This window comes from Myotis myotis, unplaced genomic scaffold (genome assembly GCF_014108235.1).
Source record: "Myotis myotis isolate mMyoMyo1 unplaced genomic scaffold, mMyoMyo1.p scaffold_m19_p_1, whole genome shotgun sequence".
NCBI classification, from domain to species: Eukaryota; Metazoa; Chordata; class Mammalia; order Chiroptera; family Vespertilionidae; genus Myotis; species Myotis myotis.
In genome coordinates this window covers 72,244,501-72,268,904 of record NW_023416313.1, presented here as the reverse complement: position 1 = coordinate 72,268,904, position 24,404 = coordinate 72,244,501, and the positions used below count along the sequence as shown (strand labels likewise).

The window sequence follows — 24,404 nt, the reverse complement described above, 5'->3', positions numbered from 1 at the left end:
AATAAAAACATATTTTTTAAAAATATAGAAAAGTAAAAAAAATAAGTCACCTCAGCCTTCTCTGATAGAATGCCTTCACCTTTCAGTTTTCTTTACTGCTCTAAAAGAAGGAAGGAAAGAATACAAATTCAATGAGACAGAAACTATGGCCACGTGCATAACTACTTCTTTCTTGTTACCAAAAGAAAACCAATTAATACTTGCTCTTCCATTCAGCAGACCATGTAGGCTGGGGAGCAGTGTGGTGCAGAAAGAGGAAATTAAGTGTCTATATTCTACATTCTTAACATGTGAATCAAAAACCAGGCCCAGAGAAGCATATCCTTACTCACTGCAATAATTTTCAAAAGTGTTAGCACTTTATTGAGAACTGCAAAAATTAAAGAATAATACAAATGGCCCTAGCTGCTTTGGTTTGGTGGATAGAGCATCAGCCTGTGGACTGAAGGGTCCAGGTTTAATTCCAGTCAAGGGCACATGCCTGGGTTGTGGGATCAATCCCCAGTAGGGGGCATGCAGGAGATAGCCAATCAATGATTCTCTCTCATCATTGATGTTTCTATCTTTCCTTCTCCCTTCCTCTCTGAAATCAATAAAAACAATAAATTTTAAAAATAATAATACAAATGCTAAACCATTACATTTTATGCTATTAAGGGCTGGTTCAAATACTTTAAAAATAAGTTCAACCAAATAACAAAGGTTACAGGAGAATCTGCCTCAGCAGATTACACTGCAACTTTCCTGATTAATTCACTTACTGCGATAAATCTGGGTTGTTTTAAAATGGATTTCTTACAGGACTTTGATTTAAAGCAGTTATTGCCAACTGGTGGTCCGCGTACCACTTATGGTCCGTGAGGTCTTAAAGCTTGGCTGATTTAAAGTGTTTTTGAAATGCCTTTAAGCCTTTTCAAGGGTATTTTTTCCCCTTTAAGTCATATTTTCTATAAGACATTGATCTTACCAAATGTAGTTGTGCCAAGAGAAGTCCTTTTCAAGAACATCTACACTAATAAAAGACAAACATGCAAATTGACTGTACCTTTGCTACGCCTTAAGCCACGCATGCCAGCCAATCAGAGCGACTATATGCAAATTAACCCAACCAAGATGGCAGCCGGCAGCCATGGAGCTGGAGCAAGCAGGAGGCTTGGTTGCCCCAATGATGGAGGAAGCCAAGCTTTCTGCATGCTGCAGGCAGCTCTGAGCTCCACTCAAAGCAACAAAGTTTCAATTATAGAAGGTAAATAAACCCCAGATACCTGCTTTCAACCGGCTGTGGCCACGGAGCTGGAGAGAGCAGGAGGCTTCCCTCCTGCCTGCCGCGAGCGGCTCTGAGCTCCACTTAAAGCAACAAAGTTTCAATTATAGAAGGTAAATAAGCCCCAGAATAGAAAAAAGAAAGAAAAAGAAAAAAAGGAGAGGCTGGGAGCTTCCATTGCTGGGGGGCTTGGCCAACCTGAAAACAGCCATCAGCCCCTCACCCAGGCTGGCCAGGCACCCCAGTGGGGACCCCCACCCTGAAGGGGGTGTGACCAGCCTGCAAACATCCATCATCCCCTCACCCAGGCTGGCCAGGCACCCCAGCGGGACCCCCACGCTGATCTGGGACACGCTTCAGGGCAAACCAGCCAGACCCCACCCATGCACCAGGCCTCTATCCTATATAATAAAAGGGTAATAAGCAAACTGACCCTAACAACAGAACGACTGGGAATGACTGGTCACTAGGACACACACTGACCACCAGGGGGCAGACGCTCAATGCAGGAGCTGCCCTCTGGTGGTCAGTGCGCTCCCACAGGGGGAGCTCTGCTCAGCCACAAGCCAGGCTGATGGCTGCCAGTACAGTGGTGGTGGTGGGAGCCTCTCCCGCCTCCTCAGCAGCACTAAGGATGTCAGACTGCAGCTTGGGCCTGCTCCCCGCCGGCAAGTGGACATCCCCCGAGGGCTGTCGGGCTGCCAGAGGAAGGTCTGACTACCAGCTTGGGCCTGATACCCCCAGGGAGCAGGCCTAAGCCAGCAGGTGGACATCCTCTGAGGGGTCCCAGGCTGCAAGAGAGCATAGGCCGGGCTGAGGGACACCCCCCCCCCCCCCGAGTGCACAAATTTTTGTGCACTAGGCCTCTAGTACTTTAATAAACTTGTGGAATACAATTCACAACATAAACTGATCTACAAAAATAGATTCAGAGATAATAGAATAGAAGCTTCGAACAGACCATCAAACCTCAGAGGGAAAGCGGGGCTAAAAAAAAAAAAAAAAAAGACTGTAAGAGATCAACTAGGGGACTTGTATGCTTGCATATAAGCATAGCCAAAGAACACAAGAGAGTGGGGGGGTGAAGGCATGTGCTGGGGGGTGGGAGCTGCCAGGGAAAGAGGTCAATGGGGGAGAGGGGGAAGGAGACATAGGTAATATTTTCAACAAGAATTTAAATTTTAAAAAAATGCAACTGTCTAAAAATTGTAAGCCCAGCTGGTATAGCTCAGCGTGGACCCAGGAACTAAGAAGTCACCAGTTTGATTCCTGGTCAGGGTATATATAGTATGCCTGGAATTGCGGGCTAAATCCCCTGTGGGGAGTGTGCAGGAGGCAGCAGATCAATGATGTTTCTCTCTCATCAATGTTTCCATCTTTCTATCCCTCTCCCTTCCTCTCTCTCTAAAAATCAATAAAAACATAAAATTAAATTAAATTAAAATTGTAAAACAGTTTCTGCCCAACTTGTAGAATTCTTGTGGCCATAACATTTAATCAGGCCTCATAAAAGCATTTTAAAACCTAAAGTACTATATAAACATAAGATATTTATTATTAATAAAGTTTTAGGGACAAAATTAATAAGATTAATTGTAAGGTATCTAAGAAGTAACAAGTTTTTTAAAAGTTAAAGGAATTGGAAGGAATATGAAAGTGTATCTAGCTCAACCTCCCACAAATGATGACATCTCTCATATCACATCCTTAGTCAGTGGTTACTTAGTTTAATGCTTCCAAAATCTCACAATTCAGCCCATTCTATCTTGAAATGTTCTAATTATTATTAGAAATGTCTTCCTTTTAGTTCTAAACAAAATTAGGCTTTCACATGACAAACCTATAAATAACAATCACTGAGGTATACTGCACAACACATGACATTTTATTAAAGTCCCCTCTGAAATCTGACACCCTAATTCAACATGATACCCCAGAAAAAGTCTGATGTGAAGAGAACAACTCTATTACCTCCCTTGATCTGCAACCAAACCATTCACTTTCCTTTTCTGACTGGCAAGTCCATTAATGGGCTCATAATTAGCATATACTTCATTGAAAATCTCTCAGTACTCTCTTAAGAGCTGTCTCAATCTCAGTGTAGAACTTAGCATTCTATCATTTGTAATTAAAACTGTTTTTCATTTTACTTCATTATTCGAACCTGTAAAGCTTTTCTAAGTCTGAATTTCAAAACCTTTCTCAAGCTATCTCTGTCAACTTTGGACCCTATCTCTTCCTTCATAAATCCAATTATCATAACCAAATTTTCATTCTAGCCACTGAAAAACTGTTGAATAAGCTAAGACCCTAAGACACACTAACAAAGACCTTCACTCTGACTGACAAAAATGTAAATATGGTCCATCAATAAATTATAAAATCCTTAAATGACCTATCACTTCTCATCTGTGGTGGCATCACAGAAGTTTATCGAATACCTTTCTAACATCTAAATAAAACCTATCTCCAACATTTCCACCCTGGCCAGTGTGGATGTCATCTGTGCACTGAAAGGTTGTCAGTTCAATTCCTGGTCAGGGCACATGCCCGGGTTGTGGGTTCGATCCCTGGTAGGCAATGTTTTGCTCTCACATCTCTCTCTCTCTTCCTCTCCCTTCCTTTCTCTCTCTAAAAAAATCAATGAAAAATCTTTTAAAAAGAACTTTTAGGATTTTTGTTGGAATTTTTCTATATCACGAGGTGGCAGCATTATGATTTAATTACAAAATTCATCACGCTGTGTGCTTTGAATGAGTTCACAGTATGTAAATATATACCTCACTAAATCTGAAAAAAAATTTTCATCATCTCACATTTTTAATAATCAGTCACTGTAAATTTTATTACACTAAACCTTGCTGCTTTTAGAAAATCTCTAAATTCATGCCCTAATTTGCCACTTCTAGGCTGTTATAAAAAATCAACAAAATTTATGTGAGCAGTATGAAAAATAATTATCAACAAGCTGAATGAGTACCTAAAGGCCTCTCTAAACAGCACACATAAGTTTTAATACACTGACTCTGGCATCTACTTTGCAAGCTATTTGCTTCCTTCAAAGTATTAAGTGACAGCCCTGGAAGTAACCATAACATCTAAATAAATAAGGGATCATTATAATAATAACAATGATACCAACTAACATTAATCATACACCATGAGTCAAGCACCACACAGATCATGAATAGCTATTTATCTTACTCTTCACAATCTGAAGCAGTACTCCTACCAGAAAGGCCTCCTTTTAGTTCCTAATAGCAACCTTTTTCTGTAGGTGCTTCAGGAACATCCCACATTCTATTCCTTCTGTCTGGAATTCTCCTTTCCACCCTACCCCTCTTCCCTCTTCCTTCCCATCTTGGACAAAGAGCTACCTGTTTAGGGAGATCCTCCTTTAGCTGTTGTCTTACATGGTGCCTTGATATCTTCCTTCACAAAGAATACTGTAATTTTAAATTATTTTATTGTTTACTTGTTTGCTTTCTGTCTTCGCCAATGGATCCACAGATCAGGCCATGTTATTCTATTTACCACTGTAAACTAGTGCCTAGTACAGTGCCGGACACAAAACTGATGCTCAGTAAACTTAATGAATGACTAAATGAATGAATAAAAATTTTCTAATGTAATCCTAACACAACCCTTGTGACACAGGTATCACTGTAGAGATGAGAAAACTGAAACATAAACATAGGTTAACTTGGCCCAAAATTGCACAGCCATTAAAGTGGTGGTGCCACAAATCAAACCCAGGCCTCGCTGTCTCCAAATCTTGTGCACACAACTGTGTTAATGTCTATATGCTATTGTAATCAACCTAGTTATTAATAACAGGAAAGGAGCAAAGGGAACACGAAATATTATAGGTATGTGATTTATACGGCTTTGCCAGGAAGCTGCAGTTAACATTCCCCAGGGGTCCACTGGTCTATTCCCCTCAGATCCTGGAGGGGAGGGACAGGACAGGGAAAGAACAGACACATACCCAGTAAAGTCTGGGTGATGCAGGGAAGGTACGGGTCTGTCAGTCAATCTGGGAACAGGTCATTGGCCAGAGCAGACAGCCACTGCAAGCGTGGGAAGATTGGAATATTTAATCTCCTAAACAAAGGAGTTCACTTTTTTGTTTGCTCACACTTGACGGCTGGCTTGCAGAGCAACTGACAGGCCCAAACCTTCCGTGTGTCACCCAGACTTTACTGAGCATGTGCCTGTTCCTTCCCTGTCCTGTCCCTCCCCCCAGGGATCTGAGGGGAACAGACTAGTGGCCCCCTGGGGAGTGTTAAACTGCAGCTTCCTAGCAAAGCTGCATAAATCACATGCCTACAGTATTTGGCCTTTCCTTTGCTCCTTTCCTGTTATTAATATGTAGGTTGATTACAAGAGTATCATATAGACATTAACACACTTCTGCACTCACCCACATGGCCCACATCTAAATGGACCCCACACAATGGACTGATGGACTGCAACTAGCCTGATGCTGTACCGGACCCAACTCTACCAAGGAGTGGAAAACCTCTGGACACAGGCTTTGCTTCTAGCTCTGCTGAATCCCCAGATGCACCTCTTCCAGGACTGGATTAAGGGAAATGTGACTTTAGAAACCAAGGGATGCAATTCCACGAAAATAAAGCTTTCTACCGCTTCTCATCCTTCCAGGGGGCTTCTAGAAATGCTTATTCCAGAGGTGCCCCAAGGACCCTACTCCTACTAGCAATGGAGAAAGACCATCCAAGCTTTTCTCTGATAACATAAACATAGTGCAGCAAAACTCATTAAATTTAAGTCCTTGGTCTGATCCTATTATAAACTCTAAGGACTATTTAAAATATTTCCCTGAAATTTTGCTTGATCAAATATTCTTGGAAATAATTTGGCCAGCTCAATTGTTAAGCAGAAATATTTACTAGGCCTGATGGCTTTAATTGGGTACAACAAAATTTATAGTACATTTCTAAACAACAGATGCATGTTTCCACTAAAGTAAATTATGAAGTATTTATACATTCATCTTATTAACAAAGAGCTTGTTGTCTTACTACTCTTACACACTACTAACTCTCACTACACTTCCTGCCAAGACTAAACAACAAAATGCCAGCCATCATAAGTAAAAGCTTTGAATATGCCTTGAGGCGTGGCATATACACACCAATTAAGAAAAAAACAAAGGATATATTCAGCAATGTGAGACTCACTATAGCAATTCTATTCATTGGGAGAAAAAAATAAAGCCAGGAAAAGAAAGGCAGAATGAAAGAGCTTTTGAATGACAGTGAAATTCAACAAGTGAGTCAGGATAATGAGTCATTCCCAAGTGTATTCCTCAAAAATGTGAACAGATACTACCATAAATCCCAGATGCTAATTATAATCTGTGTCAAAATAAGAAAATAATGCTGCTTTATGTTGAATTACTGTTTTCAATGGGGTCATAGTTTTGCCACATACATAAGAATTATATTTTAAGACCAGTCTCTGAGATACTGCCTGGAGATAGGGGCAGCTATAGAATATTATAAGGGTACAGCTGCAAACAAAGTAAAGTTCTATAATATCCTTTACAGTCGGAAAAGGTAAAGAAATCCTTTTATATTGATACTAGAGGCCTGGTGCACAAAAATTTGTGCACTCGGGGGTAAGGGGGGGGGCCCCTCAGCCTGGCCTGTGCCCTCTCGCAGTCTGGGACCCCTCGGGAGATAACGACCTGCTGGCTTAGGCCTGCTCCCGGGTGGCAGAGGGCAGGCCCAATCCCTAGGTGCAGCCCCTGGTCAGGCTCAGAGCAGGGCCGATTGGGGAGTTGGGGTGCCGCCCCCTGTCATGCATAGAGCAGGGCGGGTCAGGAGGTTGCGATGCCACCCCCAGTCACGCTCAGGGTAGGGCCGATTGGGGGGTTGGGGCACCGCCCCCTGTCACACTCAAGGCAGGGTCAATGGGGAGGTTGCGGCGCCACCCCCTGTCATGCACAGAGCAGGGCCAATCCGGGGGTTTGGGGCGCTGCCCCCTGTCACGCACAGAGCAGGGCCCATCAGGGGGTTGAGGAGCTCCCCCCTGTCACTCACAGAGTAGGGCCCATAGGGGAGTTGGGGCACCGCCCCCTGTCACACACAGAGCAGGGCAGATCAGGGGGTTGGGATGCCACCACTCTCACACTCAGGGCAGGGCCGATGGGGAGGTTATGGCTCTACCCCATCACACACAGAGCAGGGCCCGTGGGAGGGGTGGGGGTTGTGGCGCCGCCCTCTATCACCCACAGAGGAGGGCAGATCAGGGGGTTGGGGCGCTGCACCCTGTCACACACAGAGCCGCAGGGCGATCAGAGGTTGGGGCGCCTTCTCCCGTCACAAAAAGAGCAGGGCAGATAGGGAGGTTGTGGCCCCACCCCCTGTCACACACAGAGCCGCAGGGCAATCAGGGGGTTTGGGCGCTGCGCCCTGTCACACTGATCCCGGTGCCGGGAGGCCTCTCGGCTCCGCTGATCCCGGTGCTGGGAGGCATATTACCCTTTTACTATATAGGATAGAGGCCTGGTGCATGGATGGGGCTGGCTGGTTTGCCCTGAAGGGTGTCCTGGATCAGGGTGGGGGTCCCCACTGGGGTGCCTGGCCAGCCTGTGTGAGAGGATGATGGCTGTTTGCAGCTGGTCACACACCATTCAGGGTGGGAGTCCCCACTGGGGTGCTTGGCCAGCCTGGGTGAGGGGATGATGGCTGCTTGCAGCTGGTCACACACCCTTGGGGTGGGGGTCCCCACTGGGGTGCCTGGCCAGCCTGAGTGAGGGGATGATGGCTGTTTGCAGCTGGTCACACACCCTTCAGGGTTGGGGTCCCCACTGGGGTGCCTGGCCAGCCTGGGTGAGGGGCTGAGGGCTGTTTGCAGCTGGTCACACATCCTTCAGGGTGGGGCCCCCACTGGGGTGCCTGGCCAGTCTGGGTGAGGGGCTGAGGGCTGTTTTCAGGCTGGCGGGTGACGGAAGCTCCCAACCGCTCCTTTTTTTCTTTTTTTCTTTTTAATTCTAGGCCAGCTTTAGCTCTGAGGCTCCAGATCTTAGGCCTCCGCTGCTGAAAGTAGGTAATCGAAACAATGTATAACTCCAGCTCTGACTCCAGCTCTGAGATCCCAGCTCACTGAAAGCTGGTTTCTGGGTGTTTTTTTTTAGCTTCTATATTTGTTAAAATGTTTCAAACTGCAGGCTCAGAGGCCTGCAAGGCAGGCAGGGAACGTTGGTTTCCTCCATCACTGAAGCAAGCAAGCCTCATGTTAGTTTCAAGCTGCCTGGCTGCCGGCCGCCATCTTGGCTGTCAGTTAATTTGCATATCTCCCTGATTAGCCAATGGGAAGGGTAGCGGTCATACGCCAATTACCATGTTTCTCTTTTATTAGATTAGATTATACAATTTACATTATGCAGAGAATTAATACACATCAAAGAGGGAGCATACCAACTAAACATGTTTTCAATCTTAAGTAATGAAACATTGATTTTCTTACAAGAAACCCTGTCCTAATTTGCCTTTTACAAACAACAGCATCACCATGACAGACCTTCAATTCAAAAGCTTAGTGTCATTTTTAACAGTTTTTTTCTTTCAACCCTCTATATGTAATTTCTCACTAATTTCTGAACATTTTTTCAATCATCCCTTACTTTTTTTATTTCTCCCTTTACATTGATCTATAATCATATTTTGCCCATGGAATTATATTTGTGGAATGGAAAAAAGGGTATTGTTTCAAGACAGTGTACAGTAATTCCCAAGTATGGTCTATTGGGATCAATTGGTAGGTATGTCATAAGTAATTTGCCAATAATAATAACTAAAATCATTTGTATTCAAGTCTTCCTCTATAGTAACATTCGTCTCATTAACTTGGATTTCCATGTTTTCTTGTGTGGGAATTAAAGTAATGGCATTTAGGCAAGTATGGGAGATATAATACATAAACCTTCAATGAAACCATTCACTCAGTGAATGTCAATTATTATCTACAAGAGGCCCGGTGCACAAAAATTTGTGCACTCAGGTGGGGGGGATGTGGGGGGGGATGGGGCGGTCATTCAGCCCGGTCTGTGCCCTCTCACAGTCTGGGACCCCTCAGGGGATGTCCACCTGCTGGCTTAGGCCCGCTACCCGGGGGATTGGGCCTAAGATGGCAATCAGACATCCCTCTGGCAGCCCGGAAGCCCTCGGAGGATGCCCACTTGCCAGCAGGGAGCAGACCTAAGCTGCAGTCGGACATCCTTAGCGCTGCTGAGGAGGCAGGAGAGGCTCCCACCACCACCGCTGTACTGGCAGCCGTCAGCCTGGCTTGTGGCTGAGCAGAGCTCCTCCCATGTGAGAGTGCCCTGACCAGCAGGGGGCAGCTCCTACATTGAGCGTCTGCCCCCTGGTGGTCAGTGTGTGTCATAGTGACCAGTCATTCCCAGTCCTTCTGCTGTTAGGGTCAGTTTGCATATTACCCTGTTACTATATAGGATAGAGGCCTGGTGCACGGGTGGGGGCCAGCTGGTCACCCCAGCCTGGATGATGGCTGTTTGCAGCTGGTCACAGCCCCCTCAGGGTGTGGGTCCTGCTTGGGTGCCAGGCCAGTCTGGATGAGGGGCTGAGGGCCGTTTTCAGGCTGGCGGGTGACTGAAGCTCCCAAACTCTCCTTTTTTTCTTTTTCTTTTTTATTCTGGTATTTATTTACCTTCTATGGCTGTCACTGGAACTGAGAGCTGGCTTTAGCTCTGAGGCTCAGCTCCAGCTCTGAGACCTCGGCTGTTGAAAGCAGGTATCTGGGTTTGTTTGGGTTCTATAATTGTAACACTGTTGCGGTTCTGCTACCTCCAACTCTGACGGCTGAAAGCAGGTTTCTGGGGTTTATTTACCTTCTATAATTGCAACATTGTTTCTTAGACTGCAGCACAGAGGCCGGCAGCAGCAGGCGGGGAACCTTGGCTTCCTCCTTCACTGGAGAAAGCAAGCCTCCTGTTCGCTTCAGCTGCCTAGCTGCCGGCCGCCATCTTGGTTGGCAGTTAATTTGCATAACTCGCTGATTAGCCAATGGGAAGGGTAGCAAAGTTATGGTTAATTACCATGTTTCTCTATTATTAGGTAGGATGTCACAACTATATAAGACTAAAAACCAATTACCTTTAATACATTAGTGTTGAATGTATGCATATGTAAATTTGCTCTATTAATTAGCATTAGATTTGACTGGGTAAGCACAAAACTTAAAGTAGCAAGGCTAAAACAGGAGAAGATGTTGATTTCTCTCCAGATATCTAGGAAATCTAGATCTAAGTCCTCTAGGTCTGATATGAGGACTCTAGAGTCGATAGGATTCCAGGCTCTTCAATCTTTCTTCTCTAGAATCCTCTTGAAGACTTCCATCCTCAAGTCAATTCATGGTACAAAGATTGGCTATTGGATCTCCAGCCATTACATTTGTATTACATACAGCAAGAATAAAGGAAGATGGGTGGCAAGAGTGTAAGAGGGAAAGAGTGTCAACACTGCCTACCCCAGATAAAAACTGCTAAGAGGAAGAAAACTCAACCGTTTTCACTGTCTCCCAGGGCTGGGAAGACAAATACTGGCACTCAGGGCACTTAAGGCAGGCAGGGCCTGAAGGCCACGATCCCCAAAGAAAAGAAAGCAAAGAGAAGTCAAACTAAAACCTCATTGCTAACTCCGCAATGTTTTGCCAATTCATAAGCAGCACAGACTTCAGGAAGCCAAATAGAGACTAGCAATAGCAGTTAAAAAGCTAAACCGAATTTCTGGCAGTCCTGGGAAGATAAAAATTGGAGTTCAAGACCCATCCAGGAGGCATGCCCCTGGTAGGCACCCCAGATTTTCAGCTAAGATCCCTGAATGACTACACCCTAGGATTAATGGAGAACTAGAAATAAACAGAGCCTTTTAAATACTAAAACTCAGACTTGCAACAGCTCAAACATAATGAACAAAGTTGCTCTGTCTGTTCTCTAACTGCCTGCCAGCAGCTGAAAATTTATTCAAAACCTCTACAAATTTTTCATGTATAATAGTTGCCATCCAATAAAAAGTTTGCAGGCTTACAAAGAAATCATGTCAAACTTAAAGAAAAAGAAAAAAAGATCCACAAGGTAAGATAGATTCTGCAGTATCTGACAGAGAATTTTTATAATTAACATGTTTAAGAAAACTGATGACACAATGTAGATTCTCACCAAAGACTTGGAATCTTTAAGAATATGTAAATTCTAGAATTGAAAAATACAATCACTGAAATTAAAAACTCAACAGATAGCCTTAACAGATTAGACACAGTTAAAGAGAGGATTAATTACTAGAAAATCTCTAGACTAAAACAAGAAAAGAAAAAAAAAAAGGATAGAAAGTACATGAAAGAGCATAGGAGACTTATGAAACACAAGGAAATGGCCTGACACACATTACAATTGAAGTCACAGAAAAGGAAAATTGATATAATGGTGTGGAAGCAGTTTTAAAGATCTAATAATCAAGAATGCTAACTCACAGATTCAAAAGGCAAACTAAACCTCAGGCAGGATATATACAAAGAAAAAATCCACCAGGGCACATAAAAGTAAAAACTTCTGAAATTTAAAGACAAAGAAACTTTCAAAACAGCCAGAGGAAAAAGACATATAACCTTCAAAAGAACAGCAATAAGACTACTACAATTTTCTAAACAGAAATGATTATAGTTGGAAGACAACCAATTAACACTTTTAACATGCATGATGAAAATAACCAGCAACTTAGAATTTTAAGAAATTTAAAATACATCCTTCAAATTGAATTAAAATAATACGGATATTTCCACACAAACAATATCTGAGATATTTAATGGTCAGCACACATACACTAATATAAAAGGGAGTTCTTCAAGCAGAAGAATATGAGCACTGGTAGAAGAACATACATGAAGGAAGAAATAAAGAGTAATGAAAAAAGATAAATATATGGATATTAAATACACAGGGCTTAAAATATTTGTAGAATTAAAATATACATGAACAATACCTAAATGCAGGAAGGATATAGATAAAGGTCCCTAGATTTTTCTGATAAACGGGTAACTGCACTAACTTGTATTTTCTAATAAGGCAAAGATGAATAATGCAATCTAGGGTAACACTAAAGAATAGCAAAATAATTTATAACTAACAAGCTAATAGATCTCATAATGGATAGTGAAATTCTTTGAATAATCTAAAATATGACAAGAAATGACAGAAAAAGAATTTAAAACCGGTGGGAAGATATAAACGAAGTCAGATTAATTAGACCTATACATAACAGTAGTACATGTAACAATAAACTGAACACTATAATTAAAAGAAAAAAAATTATCGAATGAAATATAAACATATATAGAAACATCTGAAATATATTAACATAGAAAGTTTAAAGGGGAAAAGAATAAGAACAGCTATACCATGCAAACATGAATATAAAGAAGGTGACATAATTGTATTCTTATTAGACAAAATAGATTTAGGCGAGAATAACTACTAGAAATAAAAAAAAAACACACACACATTTCATAGCAACAAAAGAATCAATCTATAAGGAAGACATAAGTATAAGCCTAATAACATAATCTCAAAATATATAAAGCAAAAATTGGCAGAATTCAAAGGAAAAATAGACCAAATCACAGTGAGAGAATGTAATATAGAGAGGTATCAGGAAGAGTATCTCTAAACCTCTCTTTAACAACAAATCAATCACATTCAATACTTTGAGCCTATCAATGTAGCTCTCAATTTCATTCAGAAGAACTTTGATTTTATGTTTCTTGTATGAAAGAAAAAAAGCCGATTGATTACTTCCTTTCGGGTCATAACTAGAGGATTTTAAAATCCTCTAGGAAATTCCATGTCCTCAAAAGAATTTTTAAGAGATTAATAAAAGCTAATGCATACAACTCATTGTGAATTATGGCTGTCATTAACTACACATCAGACTTGCTATAATGTTTTCTGTCTGTACTAAACTTCCTGCATGCTAATTGTTTTCATGTTCACTCAGCTCCGTTTTTCATTCACAATTTCATTCAACACATTAGAGAGAAACTTGAAACCATCTGCTTAATCAAAACTAGACAATTTTTAGTCATAGAAAAGACTGAGGAATAGTCACACAAAAAGACATATGGAGCCCAATACTACAAAGCCAACAAGTATGATACCCAATATTTAACAAGAGCAATTAAAATGTGTTACCATTTTAGCACCTTTTTTATAATATAAGCAAACCAACTAAAGATGGATGGTAAAGTGTACACATTTCTTTACTTGGCATAAGAATTTAACGTGGTGTCAATAACATATTCTAATTCAAATAAGATTTATTATTTTAAAAGCAAACTTTAAAGTGGATTATCACCCATGTTAAAGTGATGGGGCTGAAAGTCTGACTTACATGCTTTTAAAAGGAAATGGAAGCAGAGAAAGTAAAGACAGTGAGTACAGACAACTACTTCACTGCAGAGGGGAATGGAGAATCGGAATGGTTGCTGTTAAAGTGAGTAGAGTCAAATGCAGTATTGTTTCATTTGATTAATGATGGGTATGAGCCAACAGAGGAGGAAAACTGATGACACGAGAGAAAGAATAGAGAACTGATTGAACAATGTTTTGGGGAGGGTGAGAGGACAGAGAATTTAGTGCACAAGGAAAGGAGCTAGCATTACATAGGAGCAGAGAGAGTTCATCTATATTAGGAACAGGCAGACTACATGGGTTCAGTTACTGTGATGTAGGTAATTGACACTACTAGTCCATTGAAGTAATTAGCTTCAAGTTTATCAGTAAAGAAGGAAGCAAGATTATCAGCTGAGAATTGGATATGGGGAAGAGATGTTGAAGGTTTGAGAAAAAGGGGGGAAACGGAGATAGTTACTTTCATGAATTAAGTAGGATAATGTAGTATGACTCCAGGCAACAGTAGAAGTCCACTTAAAGATCAAGATCATGCCGAAACCAGTTTGGCTCAGTGGATAGAGCGTCGGCCTGCAGACTGGAAGGTCCCAGGTTCGATTCCGGTCAAGGGCATGTACCTGGGTTGCAGGCACATCCGCAGTGGGAGATGTACAGGAGGCAGCTGATCGATGTTTCTCATCGATGTTGCTAACTTTCTATCTCTCTCCCTTCCTCTCTGTGAAAAATCAATAAAATATATTTAAAAAAAAAAAAAGATCAAGATCATGAATTTAAAGTACAACTAGTCAGAAGGTTATGGTTTATTCTCAAGTACCAACATCTAGCTGCATATGTACAAACAAAACGGGTATAAAGTTAGCAAGAGCCTGTTGGGAGGTAAGAGGTCAGTTCAGATACCAAAAAGATTATGAGGTCTTGGCTTCTGCCCCGCCCCCCTCCCCCCCTACTAAATTCCACTCCAACAAATACAGGTGTTAATGCCCATGTACAGAAGAAGACCAGCATCACAGGGATCTGTCTCCTTTTCTAACAGCATTCCCTTGGGTTCTCTCTCCTTCTCTTCTATCCCTGTCTTCAAGAAGTTCTCCATAAGTGATTATACCCATTCCCAAAATGATGAAACGTATATCTATATTGCTCCACCCTATTCTACCTGAATGCAAAACTCATATTCTGCTGCTTTCTGGATATCTACATCTGGCTATTTTGAGGATAAATCCCAATGTTTCTGAAACAATCCTTGATAATCTGGTCCTAGTCTCAGGTTGTGAAACTCCAAACATCTCCTACCACTCCCCATCCTCAGGCCTATAATCACTGTACTTCTTCCCCAAACACACCCAACTCTATAACTACTGCACACCTCTACAGAGAGTCACATTTAATTACCTCATTAATTTTATATAAACTATTCTATATATATAAAAAGCCAGCGTCCATAACGACCGGAACAAATGATGACCAGTTGCTATGATGCCCACTGTGGCCAGCGAATTGGCCTGATCAGGGGGTGAGGCCAGCCGGCCAACCTCCTGTGGCCCCCTCCCCCCTCCCCCAGGCCAGCCCCGCCCCTGATCGCACTGCCCACCTCAACAGGAGGTGGGGCTGGCCAGCCAACCTCCCACAGCCCCTCCCACTGGCCATCCCCGCCCCCTATGTGCCCCCACCACCCTGATTGGCCCACAGCCCCTCCCCCTTCCCGGGCCCACCCCTGACCAGCTCCCCCACCACAATCAGGGACTGGGCCAACTGGCCAACCACCCATGGCCCCTCCCCCAGATCAATGACCCCCAGTCATCACCCTCCCATTCAGGGGCACGCCTGGCTGGCCCACCACCCACAGCCCCTCCACATGGCTAGCCCCAACCCCAATCGGCCCCCCAACCCCAATCAGGGGCCGGGCCTGCTGGCCAATCGCCATCTCCTCCTCCTGCCATCTCCCACCATCTCCTCCTCCCAACAGGCCCCGCCCTGATCTGCCCCAATTGGGGCCAGACTGGCTGGACCCCACCCATGCATGAATTCATGCACTGGGCCTCTAGTGTCCACATAATCCTAACCAAATTGCAAGTTACATCATACTGAAGTTATATATAAATATGTAAAGTACTCAAACAGATCTACCCCTCCTCTGTTACAAATATACAGCAAATACAGTGAATTTTTTCTGGAATGTTTTTGACAATGTTTGAATTCAAAGTATAATGTCTAAAGTTAACCATAGCTTATTTTGTGTAATATTAGTATACTAGAAGCCTGGTGCACGAAATTCGTGCACTCAGGGGGTTGAGGGGGGGTGTCCCTCAGCCCAGCCTGCACCCTCTTGCAGTCCATGAGCCCTCGGGGGATGTCCAACTGACAGTCCAACAGTCCGACATCCTTAAGCCAGCAGTCTGACATCCTTAGGGCTGCCATGGAGGCAGGAGAGGCTCCCACCACCACCACTGCGCTCACCAGCTGTAAGCCCAGGTCAGGGCTTCTGGCTGAGCGGCGCTCCCCCTGTGGAAGTGAACTGACCACCAGGGGGAAGCTCCTGCGTTGAGCGTCTGCCCCCTGGTGATCAGTGCATGTCATAGCAACCAGTCGTTCTGCCATTCGGTTGATTTGCCTATTAGTCTTTTATTATATAGGAAGGATATTTTCTTTAATTTCTATTTTTAAATAGTTTGTTGATTTTTAGGAAGGGAAGGGAGGAAGGGAGAAACATTGATGTATAACATCCATCGGCTGCCTCCTGTACTCCCCCTACTGGGGATCCAGCCCTCAAACTTTCAGTGCACTGGACAATGCCCAACAGAGTCACACCAGCCAGGGCTAACTTCTCTTTTTATTGTTGTTGACCTTATTACAGATGCCCCCATTATCCCACTGCCCCACTCTACCTCCCTCCACCTAGCCCCAGCCCCACCACCCCTGCTGCCCATGCTTTTGACACTTTGTTGTCTGTGTCCATGGCTATGTATATATGTTCTTTGGCTAATCTCTTCCAGTCCTCCCCATCCATCTCCCCTCTGAAATCTGTCAGTCTGTTCCATGCATTCATGCCTCTGGTTCTGTTTTGTTCGTCAGTTTATTTTGTTCATTAGATTCCATATATAAGTAAGATCATGTGATATTTGTCTTTATCTGACTGGTTTATTTTACTTAGCATAATAATCTAGTACATGTTTTATAATTGCCTAAATGATACATTCATATAAACTACTAATTTTTTTTAATTCTACTTCTGAAAATAATCATAAAAAAGCAATAGATGGGTGGTGGGCACATGGTGCAATATACAGATCTTGTAACATAGGAACCCACACCTGAAACCTATATATGTTCAGGTTGACCAATGTCACCCCAAAACATTTAATAAGTAAAATTTTAAAAAAACAACAATTCAAGCCATTCAGTCAAGTTTGGCTACATACTTCTATAATCATGACAGTATAATTTTCAAAATACAGGAAATAAGAGGCCTCCCAATTCCCTAAGATAAAGGTCCAAGTATAATAAAGCAATGAAGGCAAGTCCCCTTAAGGAAACAGATTTGTGTGTGTGTTTGTGTGTGTGTGTGTGTGTGTGTACCGAAGGTACTATGTAGGCAGTATACAGAGTGTAATATAAAAACTAGTTTTTCAGGGAGTTTCTGAAGATTATAAATAAACTAGAGGCTCGGTGCATGAATTTGTGCATGGGTGGGGTCCAGCCAGCTGGCCCCAATGGGGGTCAATCGGGCTGGGCCGGCAGGGGGGAGGGGCCGTGGGCAGTTGGCTGGCCAGCCCCGCCCCCAATGGGGGGGGGGGAATTGGGACCCCAATCAGGCCAGTTGGTGCTGCAGTGCGCGTCATAGTGACTGGTCATTCCGGTCATTCTGCCGTTCCAGTCACTTGGCTTTTATATATATAGATGTGTAAATGCTTTAGCATGTTTAAATTAAAGGCAATATTTACTGACCCAAATAACAATTTCTACTTCTTAATGACACATGAACAGGAAAATTAGAATTTCAAAACGATTACAAAAATAAGAATTACCTTAGCCATTTTTTAGTGCAATAAAAGAGCAATTTTAAAATAATTTTACAGCCTTGGCCGAGTAGCTCAGTTGTTTAGAGCACTGTCCCAATATGCCAATGCTGTGGTTCGATATCCAGTCAGGGCACATACAAGGAGCAACCAATGAATGCATGAATAGGTGGAACACCAGATCAATGACTCTCTCTCTCTCTCTCTCTCTCTCTCTCTCTCTCTCTCTCTCTCTCTCTCCCCTCCCTCTTTTTCTCTCTCACATCAATCAATAAGTAAATATTTAATTTAAAAAATCATTTTCCAAATTACTCAGTAATTCAACATCCGAGTGAACACATAATGCATCCAAACACTGTTGTAATAAAACTCTACAGCTTAGAGAATATTAGTACAAAATCTCACTTTGGCTTCAATCATACAATTTAACATTGATGGGGCTCAAAACATGCATATCATCTAAGTAACATTAAACTATAAAAATACATGGAAAAACAATGTACTAAGCCCAAACCTAGTTTTCTTTCTTAAACAATCACAACGTAGAAGCTACTAAACCTTGATCAACAGCTTAAAACACAAATTATTTTAAACTGGTTCTGGAGAAAATTGATTTCAACTAGGCAAGGAGGAAAGCCCTGTCTAGTTCCAATGGGGCATCAATCCTGATTATGAATACCACCTCTAACACTTCTCAGCAATTTGATCTTAACCTCTCTCAGCCTCATTTTCCTTACTTGTAATTGAGATTTTACCACACCATGCAAGGTTGTCTTAAGGACTTGAGACCAAGCCTATAAAACAAGTAGCAATTGCATATGGGAAAAAAACTAGAATGATATACAATAAAATATTAACAGAGATCTTTCTTGAGTAATAAAATTACAAAGAATTTAAAAAATCTTCCTTTTGTGTATTTTGTATTGTCCAAGTTTCTTGCACAAAGAATAATAATTCTATAAAAATAAAATAATAAAGTATTGTTTTATTTTAAAAATACAATACATTATGCAAATCTCAAATTTCACATTATCTTCTACAGTAAGTCACTATTTCTTGTTTTTAATATTTTTATTGACTTTATTGGGGTGACATTGTTAATAAAATTATATAGGTTTCAGGAGCACAATTCTATAATACATCATCTGATTGTATTGTGTTTACCACCCAAAGTCAAGTCTCCTTCCATCATTATTTATCCCCCCCTTACCCTCTTCTATCTACTCCCATGCCCCTTCCCCTCTGGTAATCACCATGCTGCTGTCTGTGTCTATGAGTTTTGATTTTTGTGTTTTTTTTGCTTAACTCCTTCATCTTTTTCACCCAATCCTCCAATCCCCTTCTAACAACTGTCAGTCTCTTTTCTGTATCTATGAGTCTATTTCATTTATTTGTTCATTAGAGTTTCTCCAGGTCCAGCCATGTTGTCACAAAAGTTAAGATTTATTTCTTATTTGCAGCTGAGTAGTATCCCATGTATAAATGTACCACAGCTTTTTTTTATCCAACAGTCACTATTTCAATAGTTGCTGTGTGCCAGAAATTATTTCACTTACTGCTAACAGTAATCACTGAATGTGCCATCCAGACAATTACAAAATATGTACTAATATTAAGCAAAAGACGATTTTAAATGTAAGAAAACCAAGGATCAGAATGGTCACTCAGCTAGTACATGACAGCACCTGTATTCAAACCTGTCTTATCCATGTGGTATAGGCACAGTATTACACAGGGTTATTATTAAGTTGTCAACAGAGGTGAGAATCATCTTACCATTAAGAAATGGGGGGAAAAACGCAAATATTCGAATGTTCAGAGGCTTTTTTTCTTACATAACCCTGCTCTAAAACATCCTGTCACTTTTCTTTACTACAGTAATAAGTTTCTCTAAAAGAGAAAGCCACACTGTTGGGTTCTATTTTTAAAAGATTCCTAAGTTTAGTGAACTCCACATATAAAGCCATTTCAAATTACTAAACCACAGCTGAGACTCAAAGGTAACCAAAGAAGAAGAAAAAAGGCCTCAGAACAATGAAAAATAAATGTTCAAACAACAAATTAAAGTTTGTGTACTTTACCTATAAAGTCTCTCAAAACCTTCATTCAGACCTAATTTGTCCTGTTTTTATTCAGAACGATTTTTAGACAAAATTAAAACCAAATTGATGGCTGCTTCATTTCCAAGTTAAAGATTAGAGCAGGAAATGAGAAATGAGACAGACTACTAGAGACAGATACACTGATAATGTATAAGAAATAACTACCTGCCTGAGTCAGAAACTTAAAAAATTGATAAGGAAGAGTTAAAAGGCATTTCATCTAAATCTGTTTTCATATTCAGCAACCCTGAATGCCCTGAATACCTCATCAGGACCAGAGTTACCAGAAAAAACATTTAGTATACTCTATAACATAAAATGGCAAAATAAAAATTTAAGTAGTTTCATCCAGATTGTTAAAATATACAACTTTATGCTTCAAGCACTCAAAAAATAAATCACATTGTAGAATACTTCATTTTCTAACTGAATAGCTATAATGTGCATGTAAAATATTCAAGCACTACAGCCGCTTATTAAAAAAAGTGAAATCTCTTCCCCAATATCCCTTTTCCTAAGGGATATCCCAATGTTAACTGGTTTTGGTGTGTTCCCATAACGTCTTTCTCTTCTGCATACTCCAAAACATATATAGTCATATCACACACACACACACATGCACAATATAAACACATACCTATGTAATGAAGGGCAGGCAATAGAACCATACTGTACATACTCTTCTGCAATTTTTTTCTACTCATATATATTTCATGCCTATTTTCTAGGTCTGTTCATATAAGTCAAGCTTAGTATTTTCAGTGGCTGGCTGTGTGTATCCACTCTAAGGATGCCGGGAGCCGGTCCATGCTTGCTGTTTCAAGGGACCTGGCATATATGGCATACTGTTCTTAATATGTTTGCTCACCTTCTTGGCACTATGTGTTTTAACCAAGGTCTCTGAGAAAGGTTGTTTCCCCAGGTAGGGATTTTCCCCTGAACTTAGGGAGGGAATAAAACCTCTTAACTAAGTGCCAGGTGGGTAATTAATCACTTTAACTACGAACAATCATGCTTAAGCTACATAATCTTTACTCCCTGGAATGGAGATAAGAAACGCCCTAACCTTTGAAATAGAGATTGATAGGATTGGAATCAACTGGTATAAATACAGATGTAAGAAGACAGAATGAATAGAAGACAGAACGTACAGAGGAACCAGAAGACAGAAGAACTTCGCTGGAGAGAACATGGCAAAAGATCCTGGATTGAACCTGACTACAGAAATTGGTAAGAGAACCTGATTAGAACCTGGTGACTGAACCTGGCTGGAGAACCTGGACAGAACCTGGCTGGAGAACCTAGCAAGGGTACATGGCTACAGAACCTGGCTGGAGAACCTAGCAAGGGAACATGGCTACAGAACCTGGCTGGAGAACCTGGAGAACCTAGCAAGAGAACATGGACACAGAACCTGGCTGGAGATCCTAACCAGAACTTCGCTGGAGATCCTGACCAGAACTTGGCTAGAGATCCTGGCTAGGCTGCTGATCAACTGAACGCTGTCTCTGTGTCATTCCTTCTTCGCCGACTCCATCCACACCTTTGGGGACCCCTGGACCCGCTGGGGTTGGACCCCGGCATAAGGATATATAATAACGTATTACCCTTTTCTACTGAAAGCTGGCTAGTTAGTTTCTGGTGGTTTGATAATACTGCAAACAATGCTACAGTGAAGATCTCTGTGCACACATGGAGGAACAGTATTTCTTACAGAAGAGAGTGTCTCGGTTTCATGAGGCACTAGTAAATAAGTTTAAGAGAAATAACAGCACCGGTCTCTTGGCAGGTTTCTTTTCTTTCTTTTTCTTTTTTTTTTTTTTTTTTCGATAGTTGGATGGATTTTTTAAATTTAAATTATTTATTATTTAAAGTATTATATTTGTCTCCTTTTCCCCCCATTGATCTCTCCCCAGCCGTTCCCACCCCACAACACATATCCTCACAATCCTGTCTATGTCCATGGGTTATGCTTATATGCATGCATACAAAGTCCTTTGGTTGATCTCTTACACCCCCCGCCCCGCCTTCCCTCTGAGGTTGGGCAGTCTGTTCGATGCGTCTATGTTTCTGGATCTATTTTCTGGCAATTTCTTTAAAAACAAAACATCTATTTACCATTCAATACACAAATCACATTCTAGGGTATTATCCCAGAGAAATGAAAATCTTTGTCCACACAAAACCTGTACATGCCCATGGCAGCTTCACAAAATAGCCAAAATCTTGAAACAATCCAAATATCCTTCATACTATAGGATACCACCTCAGCAATTAGAAGAAACAAATGATTGATATATAAAACAATCTGCATGGAAACTGAGTAAAAAAAGCTAACTCCCAAAAGGAAGATGATTCCATTTATAAAATATTCTCAAAATTACAAAATTATAGGAACAGGAAACAAATTAGTAATTGCAAGAGGTTAGGGAAGGGCAGAGAGGGTGAGTCAAATGGGTGTGACTATAAAGGGGTAGCTTTGTAGTTGATGGAACAGTTCTGTATCTTAAACGCAATGGTGGTTACACGAATCTATACATGATAAAAATGCATAAACCACACACACACACACACACACACACACACACACACACACACGAGTAAAACTCGCAAAATCTGAATAAAGTCTGTGGATTGCACCAATGTCAATATCCTGGTTTTGATATTTATCTATATAACCACTGGGGGAAATTAGAGGAAAAGTACATGGGACCTCTCAGTACTGTGCTTCACAACTTCCTGTGAATTTATAATTATTTCAATTTTAGTGTATGTGCTGCCAAAGCGAGCAATAAAATTATTTCAAAATAAAAAGAATACTTGATCCTATTTTTGAAAACACCATAATCAATATACCCTTTCCCAGTTTTCAACTTTCTCCCAGAAAAGTCTGGGTAAACTTTTTCTTCCTTTCACTTCCACTCCAAACCCCACATTTCCAGTCAAGGTTTCACATGATAAAGTCACTGCTTCTGCCACCCAATTCTGCACACAGGCAATTCTTAGACACTGAGAATTCAGCCCAAAGGACAACAGAATCCTATCTAATAAAAGAGAAACATGGTAACTGGCGTACGACCGCTACCCTTCCCATTGGCTAATCAGGGCAATATGCAAATTAACTGACAGCCAAGATGGCGGCCAGCAGCTAGGCAGCTTGAAACTAACATGAGGCTTGCTTGCTTCAGTGACGGAAGACTCCAACGTTCCCCGCCTGCCTTGCCGGCCTCTGAACTTGCAGTTTGAAACATAGTTACAAATATAGAAGCTAAACAAAACCCCAGAAACCTGCTTTCAGCTAGCCGGGATCTCAGAGCTGGAGTTGATACAGAGTTTCGATTATAGAACCGAAACAAACCAGATACCGGCTCTCAGCAGCGAAGGCCTAAGAGCTGGAGGCTCAGAGCTAAAGCTGGCCCAGAATAAAAAAAAAAAAGAAAGAAAAAAAGGAGCGGTTGGGAGCTTCCGTCACCCGCCAGCCTGAAAACAGCCCTCAGCCCCTCACCCAGATTGGCCAGGCACCCCAGTGGGGGCCCCCACCCTGAAGGATGTGTGACCAGCTGCAAACAGCCATCATCCCCTCACCCAGGCTGGCCAGGCACCCCAGTGGGGACCCCCACCCTGATCCAGGACACCCTTCAGGGCAAACCAGCCGGCCCCCACACGTGCACCAGGCCTCTATCCTATATAGTAAAAGGGTAATATGCCTCCCAGCACCAGGATCAGTGGAGCTGCGAGGCCTCCCGCCTCCGGGATCAGTGTGACAGGGGGCAGCGCCCAAACCTCCTGGTCACCCTGCGGCTCTGTGTGTGACAGGGTGCGGCACCCCAACCCCTCTCCCCCCCCCACGGGCCCTGCTCTGTGTGTGATGGGGTAGAGCCATAACCTCCCCATCGGCCCTGCCCTGAGTGTGACAGTGGCGGCGCCCCAACCCCCTGATCTGCCCTGCTCTGTGCGTGACAGGAACCCCCTGATTGACCCTGCTCTGTGCGTGACAGGGTATAGAGCCCCACCCCCCCGATGGGCCCTGCTCTGTGAGTGACAGGGGGCAGCACCCCAACCCCCTGATTGGCCCTGCTCTGTGCATGACGGGGTGGCGCCGCAACCTCCCCATCGACCCTGCCTTGAGTGTGACAGGGGGCGGTGCCCCAACCCCCCAATCAGCTCTGCCCTGAGCGTGACTGAGGGTGGCATCGCAACCTCCTGATCCGCCCTGCTCGGCGCCCCAACTCCCCAATCGGCCCTGCTCTGAGCCTGACCAGGGGCTGCACCTAGGGATTGGGCCTGCCCTCTGCCACCCGGGAGCAGGCCTAAGCCAGCAGGTCATTATCTCCCGAGGGGTCCCAGACTGCGAGAGGGCACAGGCCAGGCTGAGGGAACTCCTCCTCCCCCCTGAATGCACAAATTTTTGTGCACCAGGCCTCTAGTCTATATATATAAAAGCCCAGTGGCCAGAATGGTGGAATGACCAGAGGCTATGACATGCACTACAGCAGCCAACCAGCCTGATCTGGGCTCCAATCAGCCCCCAACACCTCGATTGGGGGAGGGGCCGCCAGCCAACCACCCACGGC

The 24,404-nt window shown here is 42.7% G+C and overlaps 1 protein-coding gene across 6 annotated transcripts in view; it reads right to left on the bottom strand.

Moving 5' to 3' along the window:
* USP6NL (USP6 N-terminal like) overlaps positions 1-24,404 on the bottom strand; it is a 179,389-nt gene that overhangs the window by 94,279 nt on the left and 60,706 nt on the right. For 4 of the 6 annotated variants that reach the window (XM_036341229.1, XM_036341238.1, XM_036341220.1 and 1 more), the window contains exon 3: positions 51-100. The exons of the other annotated variants lie outside the window; for them this stretch is intronic. The gene's annotated coding sequence lies outside the window, so the exon portion shown is untranslated. The remainder of the gene's footprint in view (positions 1-50; positions 101-24,404) is intronic. 6 annotated transcript variants of the gene reach the window in all.